Source organism: Sphaerodactylus townsendi, linkage group LG03 (assembly GCF_021028975.2).
Source record: "Sphaerodactylus townsendi isolate TG3544 linkage group LG03, MPM_Stown_v2.3, whole genome shotgun sequence".
Taxonomy (NCBI): Eukaryota; Metazoa; Chordata; class Lepidosauria; order Squamata; family Sphaerodactylidae; genus Sphaerodactylus; species Sphaerodactylus townsendi.
Window position 1 is genome coordinate 34,615,632 of NC_059427.1, and position 26,392 is coordinate 34,642,023.

A 26,392-nucleotide genomic window follows, 5' to 3' on the forward strand; every position below is an offset into this window, starting at 1 on the left:
TGAGGAAGGGCTGTTCTTCATGTGTGTGGGGGTGAAGAATTATCTGTGCCTTGGCTAAACAGTCAAGCCATCTGGAGGTTTAAACCCAGAAGAATAAAATAGCTATGCCAATGCGAGGGTTAAGGCAGGGTGTGAATCGAAGCCAGGTGAGAAGTCTTGGAGGGCCAAGTGAGAGCTAAGGATCAAGGTAGCTTGAGATAAAAGTCCTTGATAGAGCTCCTTCAGAGCTTTTTTGAGGGAAAGGCTGTTTTGGGGTAAATCAGTTGCAAGCAGTTTACCCTGCACCTTGTGCTGAAGGGACCTTGTGGGAAGATCATGGACAGAGAGGTAAATCTTCATTTTTTTTAAAAAAAAGAATAAAAGTTAAAATGAACGAGCCTCATGTGTTTTTACGGCAGATGTAGATAGAATGCGGGAGAATGAGCTTTCCTTGTTTTCATTCAGTTTGCATTTCTGGCACTTCAAGAACATTCTTTCCTCCAGATTCCTTTCTTACAGCCCAGCGTTGTGCTCTGAGATAAAGTAAAGGCAGACCAAGGTACATGCGATCTAGGCAAGAGAGGACTTGCTCGAGCCCCTTATTGATATGAGTGGAAAACAAATAATCTAATAACAATCGTAACGTGAAATCTGTGAAGGCAAAACAAATGAGGTTTTTTTGGGTATGCATGCATAGTTGTCAAAGTTCCTTTAAAAAGAGACAAAGGTTGACTTTCAACCTGACCGTACCATTCTGATGTCTTTGATAACAAGTGCAGCAAAATCATCCAGGCGAAGATGGTTGGAGTTCATGTCATGAATGGAACTCCTGTTCCTTCTCCTGACTCTAACCTTCTCCCCCGCCCCCAAATAGGTGAAACTAATTTTGGAAGACCGTTTCCTAAACCATTTGTTAAGCTCATAATCTTTGAAATGCCACTTAGAATTGCATTATTTATGCTTTGAAATGCCGTGATGCTGCTGTGTAGTGGATCTGTTCATGAAAAGTAGCGTGGAACGAAGCAAGCAAAGGCTGGAGGGGTCTTATGAATTGCAGTTGTGTACTAGATTTTCCACGCAACTCTTCTTCTTTTAAAAAAAACCCTTCAATGACTGCTGCCTCCTAGATAGGGTTGTCATATCTTCAAAGTGGCTTAAAGCTCTGTCATGGTCTCTGCCTGCATTTGTTTGGGTATTACAAGGACACACAACGAAGTTACCACTGAATGTCGTTCTCTCTTGTAGCATTTCAGTTCTGTCTGCTTGAATTATTTGTCTTTGTTTTTTACGCTCTGTGCCTTGGAGACGTTTTGGTCATTTGAATTCTGGAAGCCACCTTGCTTCTTATAACATAATAAATGGCTTGCTTTGGGAGGTCGTATTCTTGGGCGTTGTCCAAATTCTTGGGAGATCTAGCACTGCTTAAATATTTGATTGTAAAGATCCTAATTTTCTTTTGTGAAAAACTGCTTGGAAACTGCAGAATGTTAGTACTTGTGGAACAAATTAACATTGAGGGAGGACCATGTTTCAGTGATAAAGTGCCTACTTTGCATACGAACGTCTCTGGTTTGAACCCTGGCATTGCCAAGAATCTCACACAGCAAAGACCTTTCTCTGGCCAGTACGTTTCAGAGTTGTTTCCAGTTAGAGCAGGCAATCCTGTAAAGCTAGATAGACCAAGGGTCTGATGTGGTATAAGATGGCTTTGTGCAGCATCAGCCCTTTAGGGTTGTCAGATTTTAGTACTGACAGAAGTTGGCAAGTTCGGCTTATGGAGAAATGCTTTGGTAACAGTGTATTTTTGAAGGCTTTCACGGCCAGAATCACTGGGGTGCTGTGTGGTTTCCGGACTGTATGGCCGTGTTCTAGTAGCATTCTCTCCTTGACATTTCACCTGCATCTGTGGCTGGCATCTTCAGAGAGAATGCTACTAGAACACAGCCATACAGCCTGGAAACCAAGCAACACCCCAGCTTTGGTAACAGTTTTGCCAAAATTTGGGTCATGGCAGGCTACCATAGTTTGCAAGTGGTTAATCTCGCTTTATAGGCCTTTTGGACACGTTTGGTCTCATGGGTCAGCTTCTCAATTGTGCATGTGGTTCCCCCTCTTCAGAACTCACCATGCTGCAGATCAGAGAAGCTCTGTGGTTTCCAGGAGTAGGCAAAGCACAGTTTTCCCCCCTGGCTGCATAGGGAAAGTGAAGCAGAATAGTATGCATTTTGCTCTGTTCAACTTTTCCACTTTTCCCTGCCTTCCCTGCCAACTCAGGAGCAGTTCCACTGATGTTTCCAGGGGATTGATGGGTCTCCTTTTCGTTTTTAATTTAGACACTTCCAATCTATCCCGGGAGTGAGAGATTATGACCTTTTAAAAAAATCAGAAACAAATGGCAAACAACCACCCAGAAGCAGGGAGCAGGAAAAATGGTGGCTAGGCAATGGGGCACCTCTTCACATGTAAATGAGGAAATGTGAGCAGACCCCACTGCAAAGCACACAGCTGCTCCAAAAACTGTAAGTGCGCAAAGATCCATAGATAAGAAACTGCTGACGAAAGGCTATACAGTCAAGAAGAATATTTTTTCTTGAACCAAGTTATGAAATTAGTTCCCAGTGCACAAGTGTTTGAATACCTGTTGCTTTGTGTCAGTAAAATCCCTTATTGTGTTTAAATTATGAAAATAGTGCGTTTTGCTCCTTGCAGGCGGAATTGGTAGTCATTTTTGTCCAGTTTTCTGCTGTACATGTAAAGTCAGGTAATGAAATTCGGGGCGGGGGGGTGTTGTATCATCACAGGGGGGGAGGGTAGAGCGACACTGCCTCCAAAGAAGCTTGGTGTGCCGCAGCCAGCAAGCCAACGGGGACACTCCTCTGAACCCCTGGGGAGCTGCTCTATACAGCGCCATGGGCCACACCTATACAGCGCCATGGGCCACCTTTTAGCTGGTAAAATGGCAAATGGAAACATTCTTGGGCCGAAAGAGCTCTGAAAACTGTCTAAAGCTGGCCCCAAATTGCAAGAATGCCCTTTTGGGCACTAGCGCCGGGCTCTTTCACTGGAGGAGCACTGGCACCCGAGCACTGTGCTAGTGTGCAGTTCCCTAACAATGCTGCCTCTCCCCCAACGCGAGTGGCATTTATATTGGCACCAGGGTCATACCACCTCCTGAGGGTTTTTTGCTCCCCACCCCCAGGATTGCACTGTAAGAGATACAGCTCTTGTGTGTGATGAAGACACAAGATCCTTAGGCTCATAGACAGTATCAGATCCATATGGGGTACCACTTGAAATTCTGCACCCCCACAGAAGGTAGAACTGGTAGTGTTCCTTTCCTCCTCTTTCCCAGGCATCTTGAAACGAAAGTGCAGCAGATGGTTCATACTGCATAGAGCTTCCTGAAATCTCATGTCGGCAAACTAGGGTTGCCAACTTTGGACTGGAAAATTCCTTGATGTTTTGGGGTAGAACCTGGAGAGGGCGGGGTTAAGGGCTTAAGCAAGGGTTCGTTGCCATGGAAGCCACACTCCAGAGTCGACATCCCTGTCACTCGGAGATGAGTTGTGCATTCTCAGTTTAGGAAGAGGTGGCACAGTTATGTTCCCACCCTGTCAGAAGTACAAAGAGCTCAAGCTCAGGTTTTACTGGGATTTCCAGAGTTCTGTCAAAAGTTACAGTTGCCCTTCAAGCAAAATCCTTCACTTCACCTCCAGTTGCATTTGCCCTCGTTGGGCTAACACAAATTAACCCCTTAAGAGAACATGCAGCACAAACTGAGCAGGTCTTTATAAATGATCGGACTTTGAGGTTTGGGAATATATTCCTACAGTTGGCTGTGGTCATGCTTTGTCATTATGACCTTGGAAGAGATTTTGAAAAGGTTAGATTAAGCAGTATTAATTGAAACTAGCATGTTAACCTTCAGATGGAACCTGGAGACTTCCAGAATTACAATTTGGGGAGGGCTGTGGCTCGGGAGGTAGACATCTCCTTGGCTCCCAGGAGGTTCAGAGTTCCCTGGGATCTCCAGTTAAAGGTAGCAGTGGATGCGAAAGACCTCCACTTGATACCCTGCAGAATTATTGTCAGTCTGAGTCAGTGTTTCCCAACCTTTTCGAGGTCAGGGTATCTCACTCTTTATATCTCACGGTACCCCTGCCGCCACTCTCCACCTTCCCCTCCCATTGCCCCTGCTTGCCACACCCCCCACTTCCCCTCCCAGGGTGAAGGGTAGCACTGCGGGTGGTGGTGGCGGCTGACCTTGTGGCAGGCCCTGCCCCATGGGCCAGCTCCATGACCTTGCTGGCGCTGGTGGAAGACACCACAAAAATGAGGGGGGGGGGGCGGTAGTGTTGCCGCGGTACTCCTGGGACATGCTCACGGCACCCCAGGGTACCAGGAAACCCTGGTTGAGAATGGCTGGTCTGAGTAGATAACATTGATTTTGATGGACCAATGGTCTGTTTTAATTGCATGTATCTCTGTATTGTTATAGCCAATGGCTCAAACAATAAATACTTGACTTGACTATAAGGCAGCTTCATATGTATATAACTCAGAGGCGTAGCTGGGCCAAACTGCGCCTGGTGCGCATTTAAATTTTTCGCCCCCATGGCTCCTTGTGGTGCCACCCCCCCACCACAGCGCCCCCCTTCCCACACTTACCTTAGTTCCTTTCCTTTTTCAGAACTTTTTCAGGCTGCAAAAGGCCTGTTCTCAGTAAAAATGGCCTGATGGGACCTATACTTCCCAAGAGACCTTGTGAGCCTCAAGGTCTCCTGGGAACTGTAGTTCTTCAGGCTGTTTTCACTGCAAACAGGCCTTGGGCAGCCTGAACAAGTTCTGAAAAAGGAAAGGAACTAAGGCAAGTGTGGGAAAGGGGGTGGGGAGCGCTGTGGGGGGGTAGGGAAAGGGAGGGGCCTGGGGGAAGCCATTTTCCACTCACTTGCATGGGCGCTTCTGGTGCACAGTTAACGCGACCCCCGCCTCTCCTTGTAGCGCTTCAAGTTGACTGATATAACTGATCCTCATACTATAGAGATCAGTTCCTTGGAAAAAAAATGGCTGCATTTGGCCACCCTATATTGGGGCTCAGTAATATATGAAAAAGCTGCAATGTTTTTCAAAAGCAGTATGTTGAGATAGCGTGAAGAGTCACTTTTAGGAGCAACCCCCCCCCCCCCGGAAACCAGAAGCCTCAGTGCATGTATGCCTAAAAAAGCTGAATAAACACTTTGGAGTGGCAGCATAATTACTCTATAACAGGATTATTCTTCAGAGAAGCTGGAAGATCTATGATCAAAGTATATATGGCTGCAGCTGCTGTGTTGAGTGACGTTGCCAGGTGGAAGGCATACTGGACAGCTAGCTTAGAGATGGCTTGTACGGTCATGCATTCTGATACACATCACCTTTGGTGATGTATACTTCTGTAGTTTTAAATCTGGTTGAATTTGCACACCAGGTCCTGCATTAGCCAGGCAAGTGTTGTGAACTTCACATATTCCGTCCCAAAATACACATGCAGACCTGAGCTAAGGCCTCCTTCTGCGTTATCCTCAAATGACTTGTTGATGTGTTGAGTCTTGAATCTCAGTGTAATTCAATACGTGCGTTAAAAGTACACATTGGTGAGTAAGCTTATGTTTGTATTTATTTTAAAATGCTGAGGGGTGTGTGGGAAGAGCTGCAGAATCCTGGATGTGGTCAACAATCAAAAATGAAATAGCATTTATTGCTGTGAGGCAGTAAATAATGGAGTCAGAACTGCTAAAAACATTCTCTGTTTCTCTCTGTGTATATAGTTGCGTAATTGTCTTCTACCAGCAGGGTGAATAAATGCTTGTTTTATTTTGCATGCCACCAATAAGTGTTATTGGCAGAGGTGGGATCCAGCAGGTTCTCACAGGTTCCCGAGAGTAGGTTACTAATTATTTGTGTGTGCCGAGAGGGGGTTACTAATTAGTGATTTTGCCATGTGATTTTTGCCTTAGTTACGCCCCTCCTCTCAGCAGTAGCGCACAGAACTTGAAGCAGTCTAGCAGGAGGTGCACCGGAGTGCGTGTCAGCCTGCACCTGCGTGCATTCGTTTCCATGCCTAAGGACTCAGCGCAGCAACGCTTGCATCGGCTTGCTACACAGCCTCGCCTCAGGAATGCCTTTTGCGGCCCTCGAGATGCCACCAGCCACGCTTCCCTGAAGTCATGCCCCCCCGCCCAGCCCCATTGGCACTACACCACAGTTTGAATCCCACCACCATGGGAACCTGTTACTAAATTTTTTGGATCCCACCACTGGTTATTGGCCCTTGTGACAGATTCCAGGACTTTGCTAAAGTTTAACTAAGCAGAGCCAACCTGAATATGAAGAGTTAACGATAAAAGTATGAGAGAGTAAGAGAGAGATATCCCTTTTTAAAGAAGAATTATCCACAAAGAGTTACAGAAAAGGAAGTAAAAAATAAAAAATAAACATGGGCAAAAAAAGAAAAGGAAAGAAAGACGAATGAGAAGAAAAGCAAAGATAAGGGGGAGACTGTTTCCAAAAGTTCAATGGCTCACTCACACTGCTGATCCTGGATTTGTTCAGAACTAGTCAGTTGAAGATCCAGACCCTTGAGGTCCACCTGTCAGATTTCCAGGTCCCCAATGTCTAGGAAGGCGAGAGAGCTCAGAAAAACTTGCTCTGCAGCCAGCAGAAGTAGCCCCATCAGCAATATGTAGTCCGGAAGCACTCAGAATGAGTGGTTAATTTGAACAAAAAAGACAGTTAGAGGAAAGTTTTGGAGAGGTAGAGGTTGAGTGAACAACTCTTTACTCTTGATTGAAAGCTTGGCTTTCTGAGGGGATTGTCAGACAGACGTGGCTGGTCTGATCTGTGACACACCTGGGGATATTGGTTATCTTTGGGAAAGATATGCTGAAGGGGAGAGTCAGTTTATAAATTATAAATTCCTAAAGAAAACTGACAATATTTAAAAACTTTCTGTAAATTAGAGTACTTATAACTGCTTGCTAGGGCTTGAGAAATGTCCATTTTGTGTAATAGTGTCTAAATAATAAATAAATAATAAAATAAACTGAAACATTAACATCATTCTGTAAATAACTGCCTGATTTTGAAATTTACCTATTTGTGACAATGGCAAACAATTTAGTTTTAATAAATTTTTCTAGTTCCTTTTTTAAAACTGTTCAGAAACCTCTGTTACCAAATAATTTCTGACAAGGAACGGAGTATAGAACTACAGGGACACTCTTCATCTTTCTGGGAAGGTCATTAAACCTTACGGATAAAGTTCAATTTATTGAATATATATGTGAGTGTGTGTGTGTTAATAGAATATTTGTGTGCCTATATACCGTCACTCACATGCTACACTTTTAAAATAAGGGTCACTCAGGTCCAGAGGGGCAGATGGATTATCTTTTGGAGGGAAAAAATTCCTCAGTGCATCTGAAAGCGTAGGGTCGTCGCATTTATGTGGTAGCAGCATTGTGATGTGAATATTACAAACATTCCCACCAACATTAAGCATCAGTTTCGTAAAGTAGATGTGTAAATTTTTGAAAAGAAAAAAAAACTTCCTTTCAGAAATGGCACACACACTTAGAAGAAAAGAGGCATGTGGGGATAGTACAGGAGAGGAAAGTACCTCATGTGAGGAAAATCCCAGCTATGAACTAAATGAACAGAAATAAAACTTGAAATGGTGAAGGTATAAGCAGAAAAAGAAAAAAAAAACTAAAATAGATGCAGAAAAGAAACAGCAGTTAGCTAAAATCCAGGCAGAGGGAGAAATGGCTAGAATAGAAGTTGAGAGTTCCTGAAAAAGAATAGGGCCTGAAAAAGAAATGTATAGCTTGAAAATGCTGGATATACAGTTTAGGTCAGAATTGCCAAGTCCACAAGGGAATGGGGAATTTCCCTCAGCAGAAATTAAAAGGTTCCCATGTTATCAAAAGGGGGATGATATGGAAGCATTTCTCTCCAGATGTTAATGGACTACAATTCCCATCACCCCCTGCCACCATTGCCAATTGGACATGGTGGCAGGGGCTGATGGGAATTGTAGTCCATTAACATCTGGAGAGCCGCAGGTTGCACCTGTACTAGGTGAAACTACCCTGTACTAGGTGAAACTACCCTGTACTAGGTGAAACTACCCTGGCATTGCACAAAATTGAAACTGGAGAGGTTAGACCTATAGCTTCCCTGCCATTTCGGGTGACAGGTCCTAATGCTGAGACCTTCTCCATGGAGATGGTAGACCTTGGGTGGATTGTATCTTCAGACAGCTCTTGGGCTTCTTCAATCATCCTGGTATCAAAATCTATGCAGTTTTGTTTCGACTACAGGCGACTCAACCAAGTACAGTACCTAATGTCTATCCCATGCCAAGGGTAGATGAGCTGGTGGAAACTAATGGAGCCACCCATCCTTTTGGAAAGGCTATTGGCAGGTGACCATGGACTCCAAAGACCAACCTAAAACAGCTTTTGTAACATAGGAAGGACTATTTGAATTTACAGTCCAAGCATTTGGAGTTAGAAATGCTCCTGCTACTTTCCAACAGGTGATAGATAAGATGTTGTTGGGACTAAAATGTTTTGCATTGGCTTGATGACATAGCTGTATTTAGCCAAACCTGGGCTGACCACCTACAGCGTTTAACCATGGTATTTCAAAGGATTAAAGCAGCAGGTTCAACTGTCAAACCATCTAAATGTCAAATTGCCATAGGACAGGCAAAATACCTGGGATATGCACTTGGTGGTGGTGTGATCCAACCTTATGGGGACAAAGTAAAGGTGATCCAAGAATGGCTTAGACTCTACAAAAAAGCAAATCTGAGTCTTTCTGGGCATAGTGGGATATTACAGGAGGTTTCAGTATGCATGCTGTGCAAAGAAATGCACATGACTGTACAAAGAAAGCACAACTGGGTAAGATCATTTGACCCTCCCAATGTCAAACTGCATTTGACTATCTTAAAGCAGCCTTAACTATCTTAAAGCAGCCTTAACTATCTTAAAGCAAGCAGCCTTAATATTGAAAGCTGCTGATTTTATGCTACCCTTTACCCTTTTTACCGATGCATCTAATCGAGGTATTGGAGCAATACTGAGTCAGAAGAGGGAGGATGGATAGTTGTAACCAGTCCTGTACCTCAGCAGAAAACTCTTGGAGAAGGAACAACATCTCTTGGTTATATAAATACAATATGTAAATAATGTTCTTACATAGAAATAATTGCAGGTGCGGATTGTTTGCATCATCAAATATTTTGCTTTGTGATGCACTGAACAAGCACAGTTTTCCAAAAGCTGGATGTCTCTGTTAATTTTGGACTGTTAAATTTACATGGAGATTTTGGAAAGAGAGGCTAAAATTAGACTAAGAGGGTGCTTGTCTGACTGTGCTGATTGGGCATCCTTTCCCGACTTCGTTTCAACCATCCGCTTCCTTATAACCATCCAGTTTGGCTTTCATAAATACTTTTTTTTCTTGTTGAAGAACTTCTACAGCTCAATTTCTTGTCCTCTATGGACTCTGGTGTGTTCTGAATGAAAGGTGGGAACCCTCTTCATTATGCTTGACATTTCTGTAGTTTAAAATTACATAGATCATCAAAGGGCATAAATCTTGACTGTGAGTCCTCTTATTTGTGCTTGTGGCAGGAATAAGCCGTTTTTGTGGTTGCAGCCTTGCAGACTGATTGCTTTTTAACTTCCTTGCTTCTGACTTGGATGTCCTAAATCTTAGACTTGGAAGAGCAATTTCTCATTGTTCTGTTCTATTTAGCTAACTTGCATTCTGTTCTTTCTTCTCTCATTAGTTCTTGCTGACCTTAGTTATCTATAAATACTGCTTTCCAGCTCTTGCTGAACAAGTTCACATCTGTGCTCACCACTCCTGTCATTTCTCTGATCTCTTCCTGCTGCTGCCATTTCCTTCTAATTCACCTTCTTGCTTCTGATGGTGGGATTTCTTGCCTGTGGCTTTCATGACCTTCCAAACTATATCAGATGGGGCCTTCCAGTACAATTCTGTGCAGAACTACTTCTGTTTATGTCCACTGATTTCAGTCGGCGTCTGTTTCCTTTGGGGGCTCCTTTCATTTTTGCAAGGGAGATATCACTGTGAATGCGCTTTGCTCACAGAAGATGCAGATGCGCAGAGCAAAGCTTTGTCTCTTTGATGGGTTACTGTTGCTTTAGCAAAGGTATACTATAGCTGCTTTGTAGGTCCCCGGGTGGTGTTCTTCTGAACACCAGATGTAGTGAATGGAGAACAGAAGAGGGATTTTGACCTCTTGTCAATCTAAAGTGCTACTGGACTCTAATCTAGCTGTCCAACTAAACTCGGTGATGAACTATCTATAGCTAAGTCAGCAAGGCAGTTCTTTGAGTATTATGTAGAACAAAAGACTGCAGTCTTTGAGTGATAAGAAGTTCCTTTACTAATTCTTGGCTTCCTAATAGGATTCTCAATTTCATCCAGTTTCATGGTAGTTTCAAGAAATGTTACATTGAATGCCACACTGATCACTGTCACCACATCTTTACAATAAAGACGTTCTGTGTATTTTTTTTGTGCTGTTAAGGCTAGTCAGGTAGCAATTAAAAGGATCTTAATTCCTACGACTAGTGTTGACAGCTCTGGATTAGGAAATACCTGGGCTCATTCCGCACATGCAGAATAATGCACTTTCAAACTGCTTTCAGTGCTCTTTGAAGCTTTGCGGAATAGCAAAATCCACTTTCAAACAGTTGTGAAAGTGGTTTGAAAACGCATTATTTTGCATGTGCGGAAGGGGCCCTAGAGATTTTGGGGGTGGATCCTGGGGAGGTTGGGGTTTGGGAGAGGGAGGTACCTCAGCAGGGTATAATGTCATAAAATCCATCCTCCAAAAAAGCCATTTTCTTTAGGAGAACCGATCTTGGTCTTCTGGAGCTTGACTGTGGTTGGCAGCCTAAGTTGTGCCCATTCAAAATAGAGTATCTGTGCAAAGTGAATATTGCTGCAAGCAGCATTTGCTTTCCTCACAAAAATCTATAGAGTGTCCTGCAATATTTCATACTCTAGTGCTGATGTTCTAACACTCCACAGTTTCCAGCTATGCCTTCCATTACTCTACTATTGGCCTTTTAATTATTTTTTTTCAATTTTGTGAAAGGCACAGTGGTTGTGTTTATTTAAACTTTGGTCTCCATGAAGCAACTGTTCATGCAGCAGATTTGAAGTGAGTATTTCCCCAAGATATGCAAAGATGTGGATCTGTGAGTGAAGTGGCGATGCTCTAGTGGTACACATTATGCTGGTTTCAAACTTTGCTTTGTCTAACCGAGAGATCAGTAACCATTTAGACTAGGTGGTTTCAGAACACCTGGAGAGCCCAGTAGCACCTTAGAGATTGAAAAGATTTTTGGGGTATAAGCGTTGGAGAGTCAAAGCTCCATTCATCAGTTACAGCTATCCAGGCATTATATGTTGCTTGTCTCTTGTGTGAGATTGGGGGGGGGGGGGGAGATTAAGATGAAGAACATCTCAGTCTTGTGTGCCTGAAGCACCATCAAGTCGCTTTCTACTCATGGCAACCGTATGAATCAATGTTCTCCAGAATGTCCTGGTAGTAGTATCCTGGCCCAGGTCTTGCAGACTGAAGACTGATGTTTCCTTTATAGAGTCCATCCATTTCATGTTGGGTCTTCCAAGTGGTGGGGTTCTAAAACGTCAACCACCGGTTCGCCCTCGCAATGCCTCCCTGCCCACTTACCTGGCTGCTGTGCCCCCCTTTTTGATGTTGGGTCGAGGGGGAGGAGAGGGAAGGTGACAGCTGTGGGTTGGGCTTCTTTCACCTCAGGCCAGGAAGCCTGGGCAGGCTCCAGCAGGCCACCCCGGCAGGCCGCGTGGCCAGCCCAGGCGCACAGCCTGATCTGCGGCCGACCTGGGGTGGTGGGATTCCAGCCAGTTAGCTACCGGTTCTGCTGAACCGGTGCAAACTGGCTAAATCCCACCTCTGGGTCTTGCTCTTTTCCTACTGCCTTTAACTTTTCCTACTATTATTGTCTTTTTTAGTGGCTGCTGTTTTCTGATAATATGACCAACATATGATGATCTCAGTTTAGTCACTGTTGTCTCAGTCAACTTTTCCTATGCAGGCACCATATTGGTGCTGTGCAGGTTGAGCCACCACTCAGCAGGGGCAGCTCTCGTTGGTGGCTCAGTTCCACTCAGTGAGAACAAACTTCTGCACAGCAGTGAGGAAACCTTAGGGGGACTATTGGAGAGGAATTCTAACTTGGCAGGTAACTTTACAGTAAATACATTGCCTTGACTCTTAATCTGCCATTCTAGTAGCAAAACAGGAGCTCTTCTGACAGAACTGTTTTTTCATTTGCAAAGGAAGGTAGGAAGACTATTGCTGATCCCCCCACCCCCCACCCCTCCGCCAACTTCAGGCATGTAATTTGCTCCCCCACAGTTCTTCTTTTGGTCCAGTGTCCTCCCCTAATTATGTGAAATTGTAGGGCTGCTTCAAATATATATCCTAATGCAAGCAACTGTAATTTCAGGGCCATTGAGTTCTGGTGGGAATTTCTTACCCAATATGTTTGTTTTGAAAGGCCTTGTCATTTTTATGGATGCCATTCTGATGCGTGGCAACCATGACAAAGTAAGTGACCATTTAAATTCTTTTAGAACAAGTCTTGCTTGCATACCTAATTTGCAAAATTCTTCCGTTTGAACTGAGCATTCTTTTTTTTTTCAACCCACCCACACAGCACACTCCTCCTGCAATCTCAGTTCCTCTGTCTTTCTTTCATGCTTCCTCATCAGTGGAATTTCCCCCTTTTTGGCATTTCTTTTACATCCACTAATCTTATTTGCCACAAGCCTGGAGTTTCATGTTGTGGCCCATGCCATATCTTATCCGTTGGACCTCAATTTTTTTTCTTTTCCCCTAGACTTACTGGTTGGAATTGTTTTTACCTATTACATGGTTTTTTGGGGACTACCTATTAAATGTTTATTTCCTAAGCCAATTCTTCTCTTGTATCCTTGGAACTCTCCTCTGAAGTAGGCAGCCTTTTTCTCATTCACTTATACACATGAGTAAACAGAGGCTTTTAGATGATATACATGAAGTTTGAAATCCTCTGCATCATATCTATTTTCCTCATGGATAGGTTGCCAACTCCAGGTTGGAACGTTCCTGGAGATGGGGGGGGGGGGGTAGAGCCTAGGGAGAGCTGGGTTTGAGTAGGGGAGGGACCTGAGAAGGCTATAATGCCATAGAGTCAATCCTCTACAACACAGGTGTCAAACTTGCGGCCCTCCAGATGTTATGGACTACAGTTCCCATCATCCCCTGCCAGCATCATGCTGGCAGGAGATGATAGGAACTGTAGTCCATAACATCTGGAGGGCCGCAAGTTTGACACCTGTGCTCTACAAGATCTGGTTTCTCCAGGGCACTGATCTCTGTTGTTTGTAGATTTGCTGTAATACTGAGTGGTCTCCAAGTCCCACGAGGAGGTTGTTTACAACAAAAGGGCACCACGGATAGAAGAAATGACAAACACATAAAGACCATGTGCACATTGGCAACACTAACAATGAACATATCTCTGTTAAAAGCCAGTGTGGTGTAGTGGTTGAGAGCAGGTGGATTCTAATCTGGAGAACCGGGTTTGATTCCCCCCTCCTCCACCTGAGAGGCAGAGGCTTATCTGGTGAACCAGATATGTTTCTGCATTCCTAAATTCCTGCTGGGTGACCTTGGGCTAGTCACTTTTATTCGGAACTCTTTCAGCCCCACCTACCTCACAAGGTGTCTGTTGTGGGGAGAGGAAGGGACAGGGGCTTGCAATCCACCTTGAGTATCTTTACAGGAGAGAAAGGTGGGGTTTAAATCCAAACTCCTCCTCCTTCTTGATCCATTGTACAATGTATGACAAATGTACATGTAAATATACAATTATGTGATGGTGTAATAAACAACTTTAAATGATACACACTTGTTTGTATTTATTAATAAGTCACATCTATTGCTTGAATGAAATTATAAATAGGTACGTGGACCTTAACAAAAGCCACAAATGCACCAACACATCTTCTTACCAATTACACAATGTAGAATTACCAATTACCTTTTTACCAAATACACCTTACAGAATTAACACAGGGTTTTGTTAGACACCTCAGAGTGTCCTGAGAGAGGTGTACAATACAGGAGGCTATGTGGCCATTGTATTGAAGGCTTTTATCCTACAGGATTTGACAATTCACTTAAGTATATGCCAAAACGAAATGACCCAACCGTGAGGAAGGCTAGGGCTCCCACACAGAATACTGATGAAGAAGACCATTTAGGTCACAAACAGTTTCGATACCAGAGATCTGCCTACATATTTGCTATATATTTGCTGTATGTCATATTTGCTGTACATATTGGCTGAGTGCCATCCTGAATCTTTCATTACATTTGAAAGGTCTCGCATCTTTAAAATTAAAGAGGCTGTCTATGAGCACCTTTGTAGCATGGTGGACACATTCAAACTGGTTTATGTTATTACATGTTTGCTGTATGACATATTTGGAAGTTTGTAAACACTTTTACCTATCACATTACAAATGTTTTGTATTGTGTTTTTTAATATACACTGTACATTTGATTAATAGAAACATTCTCATCATTACTGTTGTCAGCGTGCTCATGATCTTTATGAGTTTGTGATTCTCACATGGAGACTGGCAACCCTACTCATGGACCAAGATTTGGAACACTGGAGACATTTTTTTAAAGGGACGTGCCATGGCTTAGTGACAGAGCATTTGCTGTGTATCTAGAATGTCTCAGCTTCAATCCCCAGCATGTACAATTTAAAAGATCAGATAGTAGGTAATGTGAAAGACCTCAGTCTGGAGGAGTAGCTTTAAGCAGATTGGACCAATTGCTCCCAATTAGGCTTAGTGCCTAAGGGAGCTTCTCAAAAGAGTAAACTACTCTAGTGTTGTCAAATACCAATGCATATTTGATGCCATCCTTTACACCAAACATATGGCCATTGAGGGTTCATATCTGGCCAGATCTTTCCCAGCACTGGCCGGGCTGAGCCCAACATGGAACTGCGGGCTCCACCACTGAAGTCCATGTGGACTTTGGAGGAGGCAGTCACAGCTCAGCACTTGACCCAGCCTAGGCTGAGCCCACAGTTCTACTCTGGGCTCTGCCCGGCCAGCAATGGGAAAGCTCGAGCATATGTGTGACACCCTTGCCTAAGATTTTGCACTGTGAACCTGGAGTCTCGCAAAAAAATGTTTTCCAGTTGGGCACCACATCTCCCTATCAGCTGGAGACACAGAAGAGCTGCTGCGATCCAGAGTAGACAATAATGACGTAAATATTCTGACTAGGTACAAGGCAGCTTCATGTGTATTCATCAGCATGTATCATTTTACTCACAGTGATCTGTCTAATAGATCCTGCTGAGATAGCAGTCCTAGAGAGATGCCATAAAGCCCTAAGAGCATATGCCAAGTTGCAAGCATAGTGCTTTGGCTTGAGACCAGCGACTTATCCATAGTTATATGCCTAGTGGCGAGTACTGAACCCAGGTCAAGCTTCAATATTTTGGATTCATTTGGATAGTGACCTCAGAGGGAAAAGTGCGGGTTCCATGAATCTTGCTGCAAAATTACTATAGTTTTTCCCTGGACTGTCCGTCGCTTTGAGGAACACAATTGGCTGTTGTTTGTGTATGAAGAAGAAGCTTGTAAACAGTCGCTCTTCATACTTGAGGAGATGCACATATTTTTGCATGCAATTATCATAAGAAACCACCACAGTCCTGTAATGAGTTTGTTTTGGTTTACCTTCCTCTCTGAGGGAAATTATGTTACACTATTTTGATGTGGTTTATGGTTGTGTTTTCCCCCTACATTCAGAAATGCCACTGTTCCTAGATGCTATCTGAAACCAGTTCTTACTCCCTCTTAAAATGCTATACCAAAGATCAGAATTTTACAGTTCAATCATGTGCACCGAAATTCTACGTAAACTCGAACCATTCAGGTTTTGTTATTTCTAAAACTTTTGTTTTGTCTTTTGGTAAATCAAAAGTAGTTCTTTTTATATACAAGGTTTGCATGGGACAGATACCGTCAAAAAAGTTAGAACTGGGAAATGCCTCCCAATCTTCCGCAGAGGCATCTGTCTAGCTATTAAATCCCAGTTTGCAGCAACCAGCATTGCAAAATCAGCATTGCGAATTGAAAGGGCAAAACAAGGCAGTTTGAGAAACAGGAAATAAACAATGTTATGAGTGCATGATTGGGCAGATCTGGAACTCTGGAGATGTTATTATTAAAATCTGTAAAGCACCTTGCTGCATTGTATAATACCCAAGGCGAAAGGGTCACTTATCTAAGCATCACAGGCCTTTTTCCCTCTTCCCTTCTGCTCCCTGTTCTTGCTCAGGACATGTCAGAATCTGAGCTTTTAAGTCTTTTTGTCTTTAATTTTTGCAAAGTAGCTTGAACTTGCGATTAGAGAGGGGTCCTAGAGAATTTGAAGTGAAAAGGCACATAAATTGGTTTTTTCTTCCTGTCAAGTCACATCTAACTTATGGTGACCCCTGGTGGGGTTTTCAAGGCAAGAGATGTTCAAAGGTGGTTTGCCACTGCCTGCGTCAGTGTCATGACCCTGGTTCACCTTGGAGGTTGCCCATCAAAACACTCGCCAGGGTTGACCCTGCTTAGCTTCTGAGATCTGTCAAGATCACGCTTGCCTCGGCTAGCTTCCCCCCTCCAGTGTTCATAATCGTCTAAGCACCTGTGTTGAAAAACAAATACCAACCGCAGTTGATTTATGTTTTGTATATTATGGTAATATTCTCTGAAAAACATTGTGCTGCTAGCTTCTGCAACTGAAGACTCTCCAAGATGAGCAAGATTCACAATACACTGAAAATTTGATTGATCTCCCACTTGTGCGGCCTGGCCCTGCTCAGTAGGAAATTTCCAAGCACTTTGTGGTAACCAAACCATGGCAGGTTTGCTGCTTTCTGCTTGATATGCAACAGATGTGATGTGTCAATCAGCAGTTAGGTGTTGCTGCGGTTTATGCAGATCTGCAACTGGATCTCTCAGTGTGTTCTTCAGATTTTAACTCCATCCCCACTCATTTTGGGGCTTTCCCCACTACAGAAGGGAGCTAAGGTCGACTCGGTTCCCTTCAGTGGAGGGTGATTCCAGGCTGTCCCCACAGCAACTGAGTTGGCCCCCTGGAACCGAGCTAAGTGGGCGGGATCATCTTGGTGCCTGTTTCGCTCCTCGATTGTGATTGGCGCTTGTGTTACCGTGGGAAACGGGAGTGTTCTTTGTTTTTACAGTTTACAGTTACATGTGCTTTCTGCCCGCCACGACTCTTCCGTTCTGCACATGCCACAAAAGCGGCTCGTGATTGGTTGAATGGATGAGGTGTCGTTTCGATGCTTCCCCACTTCGAAGCTTCGAAGCGGTATCGACCTTGTTCCGGCAGAAAAGTGTAGTTCATAACTGCAACAAGGATGTTGCAGTTCTGAGGGGGGGGGGGGGACCTGAGACAAAACAATGTTGAGCTTGGTGGCAGTGGAGATTCACTGAGGCGAACCTAGGTAGAAACCAGTTCAACTCTATCAGTGGGGAAAGCCCCTTTATGAACTAAATGTGCCAGTCACTTATTGGCATGCAGTAGGTTAAAAAAGTAGTGGTGAGGAGCCTTGTTAGGGCCCATATCACTAGGTGAAGCCAATTTAACCTTCTCTTAGTTCCTCAGTAGGCATGACCCCTGGAAGCCTGAACTCATGGCTTTCTCCCTGCAAATAACAGTGGGTGAGAATTTCTGTTGAGGGAAGAATTAAATATGATTTCACCTGCAATTCGGACACAGTTCCTGCCCATCCATGGCTCCTATTTAGTCTTTAAGAATTTTTTTGTATCAGTCTCTTGCACCCGACTGGCAGAGTCTTATCTGGTGAACCAGATGTGTTTCTGCACTCCTACATTCCTGCTGAGTGACTTTGGGCTAGTCACAGTTCTTTGGAACTCTCTCAGCCCCACCTACTCACAAAGTGTCTGTTGTGGGGAGAGGAAGGGAAAGGAGCTTACACGCCATCTTGAGTCTCCTTACAAAAGAGAAAGGTAGGGTATAAATCCAAACTCCTCTTCTTCACACTCTGTATTAAAGAACCTAACATTCAAGTTATAGTACAGTCCTAAACAGGTTTAACTCTTATAAGCCCATTAAATTCAATTGACTTTTGAAGCCTATAACCATTTTGGATTGCACTGAGTAGTTCCCTTTTAATATATGAGTGATTTCTAATGTAGTTCATGAGCAGAATACTGCTTTTTCTTCAGTTAATTTGAGTTGTGTTTAATTTGGTTGCACTTCTACTGTGAACTGTTCCTATTTTTAGAAGCAAACTGTTTCCACATTTGTCCTGTAACAGCAGTGTGACTAATCAACTGAGTAGATAATGAATCAGCATTGGATATATTATAGTGCAATTGCTTTGGTATCTTTTAAAAATAGCACAATATGAAACTTTTGTTGTAAAGGGAGTGTAAAAGGGATACAGGGCATCCCATTTATATTTCTTAAGCAAGTCACATCTAGTCATGTTTCATATACATGATCATTTTATTATTTTTAATGTTGTGTTCTACCTTTGGTTACCATTGTGAGGGCAAACCTGGCTTAGCTTCTGAGATCTGATGAGACCAGACTGGGGTGGGGTTATCCAAGTCAGGGTATTGTCTTGCTGGTGGTGGTGCAAAGTGCTATCAAGTCATAGCTGACTTAGAGGGCTCCCGGAGTGTTTTCAATGCAAGAGACATATGGAGGCGGTTTGCCGTTGCCTGCCTCCATGTGGGCTGAGGAAGCTGTGACTGGCCCAGCAGGCTTCACGTGGAGAAGTGGGGAATTGAACCTGGTTCTCCAGATTAAAATTCACTATTCTTAACCACTATACCATGCTGGCTCTTTTTGTATAGTTTGGTTTAAAAAGTGTGCTTTTTTTAAAAAAAAGGCATTTGAGCTATTGCAGATTTGAAGTTGTGTAGTGTGGAGGTAGCACACAACCGACATGTGTGATCAGGAAGGTGTAGCTGGGAGCCAGGACACCCAGAGGTCACAATTCTGGGAGCTGATTCTCCGTGTGCATTTCAGTCAAACATGGTTCTTCAGTACATGGAGACTGGACAGGACAGGGAAAGTGGTCACCCAACAGGGTTCATGTGGATGAGAGGAGAATCAAACTGGTTCTCCTTGCCACTCCAGTAAGAACTGCCACTCCAGTAAGAAAGAAAAAGAAAGAAAAAATAACATATAATTATAAATATAACCATATATAACTGAATAAGCCTTCAAAGATAAAAATGACACAACTTATAAACACACACACACATATAAAAGCAAGTCTTGACTTTTATCATTTTTTTCAGTGGTGGCCCCCATCTGGGGAATGCTCGTCCTCTGACTGTTCCCCTAGATTTTTTTTTCTGGTCATATCTTATGGATCTTATGATGATTTTTGCTTCTCACGTATATGTGTTTTTTAATTTCAAATACTGATTTTAGGCTGTTTGTGAACTACCATATATACTCATGCATAAGTCGACCCACATTTAAGTTGAGGCACCTAATTTTACCTTGAAGAACTGGGAAACCTTATTGACCTGGGGAGTCTAAGAGTCACAGAGGGTGGTGAAGAAGGTCCATAGGGGAGGTGGGGCGCTTGACGCCATGCAAAGCGTTTCAGCCAAAGCGAGTTGGGGAAAAAAGGAACACCCCAGAAGTCTTTGGGAGGCTTTTTAAGGAGGGGCGAGGCAGGCATGCATGGGTCAGGGGAGAGGGAAGAAGCTAGGGGCCATGGAGGGTGAATGGGGCGAGAGGTGGTGGAGGAAAAGGCAGAGGAGAATGAGACACAGAAAGCGACTGAAAGGGGGGCAGCAGAGAAGAAGGCAGGAGAGAATGAAGATGGGACAGGGGGAACACCTCACAAGATTTTCTGGTAAGTGGGGCCCGCGTATAAGTCGAGGGGGACATTTTTCAGCCTAAAAAAAGGCTGAAAAACTCGACTTATATGCAAGTATATATGGTAATCATTTTTCACGTTTGATGTTTTATCATTGAAACTGTTCCACTGTCTGGCCATTTGAAACAGTGCATTGCTTGCTTTGTAATGTGTTAAATAATTATAAGTAGGGCTACTTTCCTTGCGACATGGCCTGGTGTTCTCATGGAAGTGCAGCTGATCGCCAGACTTTGGAGCATGGATCCCATGGCATCACATCCTCGCTGACCTCCCTCTCCTCCCTAGACTGCCCTGTTGAGGCACTATTAAATCTCCAGAAATGCCTTTAAGTGACGTTGGCAATTCTAGTCATAAACCACCTTGAGTAATTCTCTAGAGCAGCAATGGCAAACCTTTTTGAGACTGAGTGCCCAAACTGCAACCCCAAACCCACTTATTTATCACAAAGTGCCAATGCGGCAATTTAACCTGAATACTGAGGTTTTAATTAGAAAAAATGGTTGGTTCTGAGGCATGCGTTACTCAGGAGTAAACTTGGTGGTAGTAGTTGGCTTTGCTTTGAAGCAACCATGCAACTCTTTGAGCGGGTGAATCACGACCCTAGGAGGGTTTACTCATAAGAAAGCCACACTCGCTGAAGCAACTGAGCCTTTCTACTTCTCCCAGGTAAAGCGATGCGTGGCTTTTAGTTGCTTTTGAATGAAAAATCAGGTGGGATTTAACAGCTCAACAGGGTTACTCTATACTCGCTTCACCCAAAATCTAGGTCTTAGGTTTAATGCTAATAATTGAGCCCAGTGGCCCAGGCCAGCCTAGATATGTGGGGCGGGGATCCCCCACATGATGAACTCTGTTTGTGCGTGCCCACAGAGAGGGCTCTGAGTGCCACCTCTGGCACCCATGCCATAGGTTCGCCATCACGGCTCTAGAGACAGTGCTAAGAAATATCTGAAATAAAAACATTGATCTTCTTTCATAATGCCTCAACCACACTCTTCATTTTAGTACAGAAACCTGTAGAATTGACCCCTTGAGGCTGGATCAAACTGGCAATGTTCACCCCTTCCACTGGTATCCCCCTGTGCTGTTGTGGGGTGTATATGTCACATGAGACCAGTATGCTGCAATGGGGGCACAGATGTTGAGAAGTTCAATTCTGCTGAAAATTCAGTCTAGATCCAGCCCACCTTGTGGATAGGGTAGCATCAACATCTGTTGGAGCACCTGTTCCTGTAGCAGATGTTGACTTGATGGGGCACCTGCCCGTTTCAGATGAGTCACCACACTAATTTAGATTGGATACCAACTTTTGTTTTAAAGGGAGAGCAGGCATCTTTCCATGAGAGATGCTGGAAGGCGGAAGGGGAATTCTGAAGGCCTGAAAGCTCTGCAGCTTGACAAACAGTCAAATTGCTTAAGCAGCGATGACATGTAGTTAAAACAATCTTTGCACTCCAGTTGCAAAAGAGAAGGGACTTTCTGTCTGTCTTGCTGCTTCTTTTTGCAAAACTCTTCTTTTTGCCGAGAGCAGAGTAGACAAAATAATTCATTGCGTTTCTGGCTTGCACAGACGTAGCAAGTGAGATCAGAATGTGGAAGGAGGCTTCTGTGTGCGTAGCCAAATGTCTATTCCTTTTAAAAATAAAAGTTAAGAGATAATATAGTTTGTCCTCCATTGAACTGGCTGGATCTATCTTTTGATGTGCATCTTCATTACCACCAGCAGTCAACTGTGATGCCCATGCCTACAGTTGTATCAGGGCCTCTGTTTTCTAAGTTTTTCACAGATGCTCCACTTTGAATTTCCATTTGACTGGGTCTGGCTTATTTTATTAATTAATTTATTTCTGTTTGTAGAATGCCCTTCCCCTTATGGGCTCAGGCAAGCTTCCAGCATAGGAATAATACAATAAGATTAAATATAACAAAATGGCCGATTACTCACCGCCTGCTCTGGTGCAAAAGTCGCGCCAGAAGTGGAAAATACAAGGAGATGGGAGGGAGCATAGGTAGGACAGGGTTAAAGTCCACCCTCCAGAGCTGCCACTCACTCCACAGGAAGTGATCTCTATAGCCTGGAGATCAGTTATAATTTCAGGGGAACACCAGGCCCTGCCAGGAAATTAGCAGCCCTAGCTTCAGGATTTGGCTCAGCTGCTTGGTACCTTTTGTCACATGTACCAGAAGTTGCTTATACCTCTGCAACAGAGTGTTTTTGAACCTTCTGTTATGGAAAGCTGCCATTTGTCCGCTCGCACTAGAATATGTTTGCTGTCCGTATGAACCTATTGAGTCATGCTGTCCCAGTTCTCTCCTGATTTTTCTTCTTCAGTCTCATTCACCCTAAATGTATTAAGTGTGGAAAATGTGAGAAGATCTCCCTCATTGCAGAGATTCGTCTTCCTCAAATGGCAAAGCTATAAAACCCTTTCTGAGCAAATGAGCCATGTGTATCTTTGGAAGCATGACGTAGAACATCATGCTCTAGCTTTTTAGCTAAAGATATGGCTTTGCCATGTTAGGTCATGTGATTCGTGATTTTTTTGGATTGCTAACTGTATCGAATGAGGGGATTCAGAGTTCTTGGCTTTTAAGGAGGGGCGGAAAAAGTCATTAGTAATTTTAAAATTTTGAACCTATTAGTATATCACTCTGGGAGTTCTTTCCATTTGGTTTCAATGGGAAACACATTTACATGCCTGACTCCTTTCCCCAGCAAATCGGGACAGAATTCTCTGAGATTATATCCCTAAACAAAAGAACTGTTCTTATGTAAGTCTCATGCTGACAGGTATGGGGGGATCAGAGGTATGGGGGGATCAGAGGTAGCCCTTTTTGCCCCCTTGCTTTACATATGAATGTGGAACTTGTATGTATTGTGTTCCCCACTGCAGGTTTCTAAAAGTACACTAAAGTCAATTGGAAGAAGTCAGAACCTAAATCTGTGATTATCTCTTGATTAGAAATACAACCTTACCCTTTTTCATCATTTACAGTGTGTGTGTGGTGTGTGCATTGTCCTGATTTGGATGGTCCAGACTAGCCCAATCTTGTCATAACCTGGAAGCTAAGCAGGGTCAACCCTAGTTACTGTTTGGATGGGAGGCTACCAAGGAAGTCCAGAGTTGCTATCCAGAAGCAGGCAATTACAATCTGCCTCTTAATGTTTCTTGCCTTGAATACCTCATGGGGCCACCATAAGTCAGATGTAACTTCACATTTTAAAAAAGTGTGTATATTCTTTCAGCTTCTATCACACTCTCTATAAGATGGTAGGAATTTTAGCACTCAGATGTTATGGACTGAGCACTTCTTATCCCCTGCCAGCATGGCCAATTGGCCATGCTGGTAGGGGCTGATGGGAATTGTAGTCCATAACATCTGGAGTGCCAAAGGTTCGCCACCACTGCTCTAAGGTCTGCTTCCCAGTCAATGGAGCTCTGCTTGCCTGCTGATGTGGTCCCCCCAGCGCCCCCTGCCCCGTAGTCTGCTAGCAAACCCTTTGGTTCTGTTTCTTTGGGAAGGAGAGTATAGTTGAGGCCTTGCCTGTCCTACCCTGCTGTAACAATATGTGCAGGTAAAATGTTTGCCACAGACTGGAAGGTACTGCCCCCAAAAAACCAAAATGGCTTTCACAAATAAGACCTATACTTTGAAAGAATTAGCCTTCCCAAAAACCCTGAGATGTTGCAGAGGTGGCAGGAAGTGGACCTTGGCAGCTCTGTGTGGATAATTTGGACGGTCCTCTCTGGCAGGAGGATAGGTTTAATGGATTTTACTGGGTGATGTCAACTTACCTGCTGAAGTTCTTCCTGCTGCCCAGGAAAATGAAATCAGATAGTAAAACCCAAGAATTACTGTTGGATTAGGAGGTTTCTAACTGTTTCAGAAATAATTGTGTTCAGATTTGGAAGCTTTATGGTATCTACAGATCTTGAAGTAATTAAAACATGGGCTCTTACTAAACATCTGGGTGGCTGATAAAGTGGCATGCCAGGATATTTGTTTAATCCAAAATTCACTGTATGGTGTCCTCATTTCAAGCTAATCAAAACATTCTCATGATACTTATCAGAGCTTTCTGAAGCCCCGCTGAGAAGAGCTTTCAAAAATGTCCGCCAAAATGTCCAAATGATGCCATCAGTGTATTTATAGGGCAGATACAATAAAACCACATCAAGGATTTAACTCACCATTTTCCCCCAATTGTTCAGTACATAATCCTGTTTGATTTAGGCTGACCCAAGGTCCTCTTTGCTCCCTTTGAACAGATTAGGAACACATCAGCTTATCACTGTCCCTCTATTGCATATAGTTTTGCCTCTTTCATGGCCTTACTGTTCAAACTAGGGAAGAGGTGCATGCATCCAAAACTTTCAAAATAGATGTGGTTGCGATAGTTGCTGTTAAGGTGCTGCTTTTTATGTTTTGTGTTTTAATAATCTCATAATGTTTTGTGTTCTTAATAATCTCATAATCATATATTATTGCATTTTACTGTATTTTAGTGGGGTTAAGGTCTGTGACTACAGCATCTAATAAACTACTGCTACTACTTAGGAATGGATATTATTCAGATTGGAGCTTAAAATTTTTTAGATGGCATATCCTTGAACCATGAAAGAAGGCACGGTATAAATGTTTTAATAAATAAACATCTTAATTTTTTTAAAGGGTACTACCAGGGAGGGTCATGTGCCTGAAAGATACGTGATCTACCCTAGAACTCTGTCACTTAATGTTAAGACCGCAGGGTGTCCTCTGGCTATGTTGTGCTGCGAGGGAGGCCCAGGGAAACAGATGGCTTTGTATATTCCATTATTCCAAACCCAACTGGTACTTTCTGGCACAGACTAAGTTTTGGTGTAAGCACATGCTAATCACAAAAGGTTGAAAGTTCCCTCCCAGTGAGGAGACAGCTGGAATAACACCCTGGGCAAGCATTTGCATTACAGAATTGCAAGCAACTGTACATACTGCTGTGCTGCGGATTACTGTAAAAGGCTGATCAGAATGAATTTACTGAAAGGTCTGTTTGCTTGAATCATTATCTGCTGTTGCGCGAAGTGCACTTTGGTCATTTTTCCCATTGTTCAATACATTTGCTTCTAATGCATTCTTGCGTCCTCATCCCTAACTTTGCACATGTACAGTGACAAAGTGATTCAGGACTCGAGCTGTCTTTCCCATAAGCCGCTCTGCACTGGGGTCACTTTTCATAAATGCACATCCTTTGCTCAGTTGTGATCAAATTCAGGTAAGGGCAGACATAGTTTTGTGCATGCAGTTAGGGCCTCTCCCCTAAAATGGCCTTCGAGTACATCCCTAGACAATGAGATTGCAAATGCCTTAGCAGCCCAGGTGCTTGGGAGCAGCAGCAGCAGCAGGCCATTGGTTTCACATCCTGCATGTGAGCTCCCAAAGGCACCTGGTGGGCCACTGCGAGTAGCAGAGTGCTGGACTAGATGGACTCTGGTCTGATCCAGCAGGCTGGTTCTTAGGTTCTTAGTGGGATCGAAAAGGCAATGTCGGATCTTGAGAGGGAGGAGGTAAAGGGAAATATTGCACAGTTCTGCCAGAAAAGATAGAAGAAAAAAGGTGTCTGTGCCAAAGCTTAAGGCTACCATCCAAATACATGTCTAAACAGGAAATATTAATCTGTGTTTCAACAATCAGTGTAGTGCTTCTGCACAGAGATTTTTAGACTAGGTCCAGTGCATTAAAAATACTTTCGCCCGTTAAATTCTACAGCACCTAAAATGCTTATCTTTAGCTCGGTTGTGCCTGACTTGTTCCATGATGCTATTGTTTCGTTTGACAGGCTTCATAGGATGTAACAGGTGCTCATAAGCATTGCTGACTTCGAGGTAAGGGCATAACGCCGCATTGGCAAACGTTGCCGACAGCAAAAACTATTGCGAGCAGCTGAGCTTCGTGCACCTTATGGCTTTGCTTCTAATACGTTAAAATTTTGATTTGACTTTTCTTTTTCTTTTTTAAGAAAAAAGCAAAATGAATTTGATGGCCGGCAGATTTATTGTTCCAGGTTTCGGGCTGTTTCAGATAAATGGTTTCAGGTTTCAAGAGGTCAGCCCCCCCCCCCCCCCAGGTCACTGGATTCAAACTGAAGACATTTCATTTTGCAAACAAATAGCAAACATTATGTCTGCATCCAAAGGAATGCTCAGAACTATTGATGTCGCTGTGCTTGTGAAGGTTTTTTTTTTCTTTTTGGGTGAAGCGCCATGCATTACTCATCATTTAGCAGAAGTTCTCTGATATAGTAGCAGAGGTTAAATAAGAGGTGGATGGTAGGATTAAGA

At 43.5% G+C, this 26,392-nt stretch overlaps 1 protein-coding gene across 5 annotated transcripts in view; it reads left to right on the plus strand.

The window, feature by feature from the left end:
* Positions 1-26,392, plus strand: part of MITF (melanocyte inducing transcription factor) — a 182,796-nt gene that overhangs the window by 54,362 nt on the left and 102,042 nt on the right. The window contains exon 1 of one of the 5 annotated variants that reach the window (XM_048489787.1): positions 5,455-5,612. The exons of the other annotated variants lie outside the window; for them this stretch is intronic. The gene's annotated coding sequence lies outside the window, so the exon portion shown is untranslated. Of the gene's footprint in view, positions 1-5,454; positions 5,613-26,392 lie in introns of those variants that run through there. 5 annotated transcript variants of the gene reach the window in all.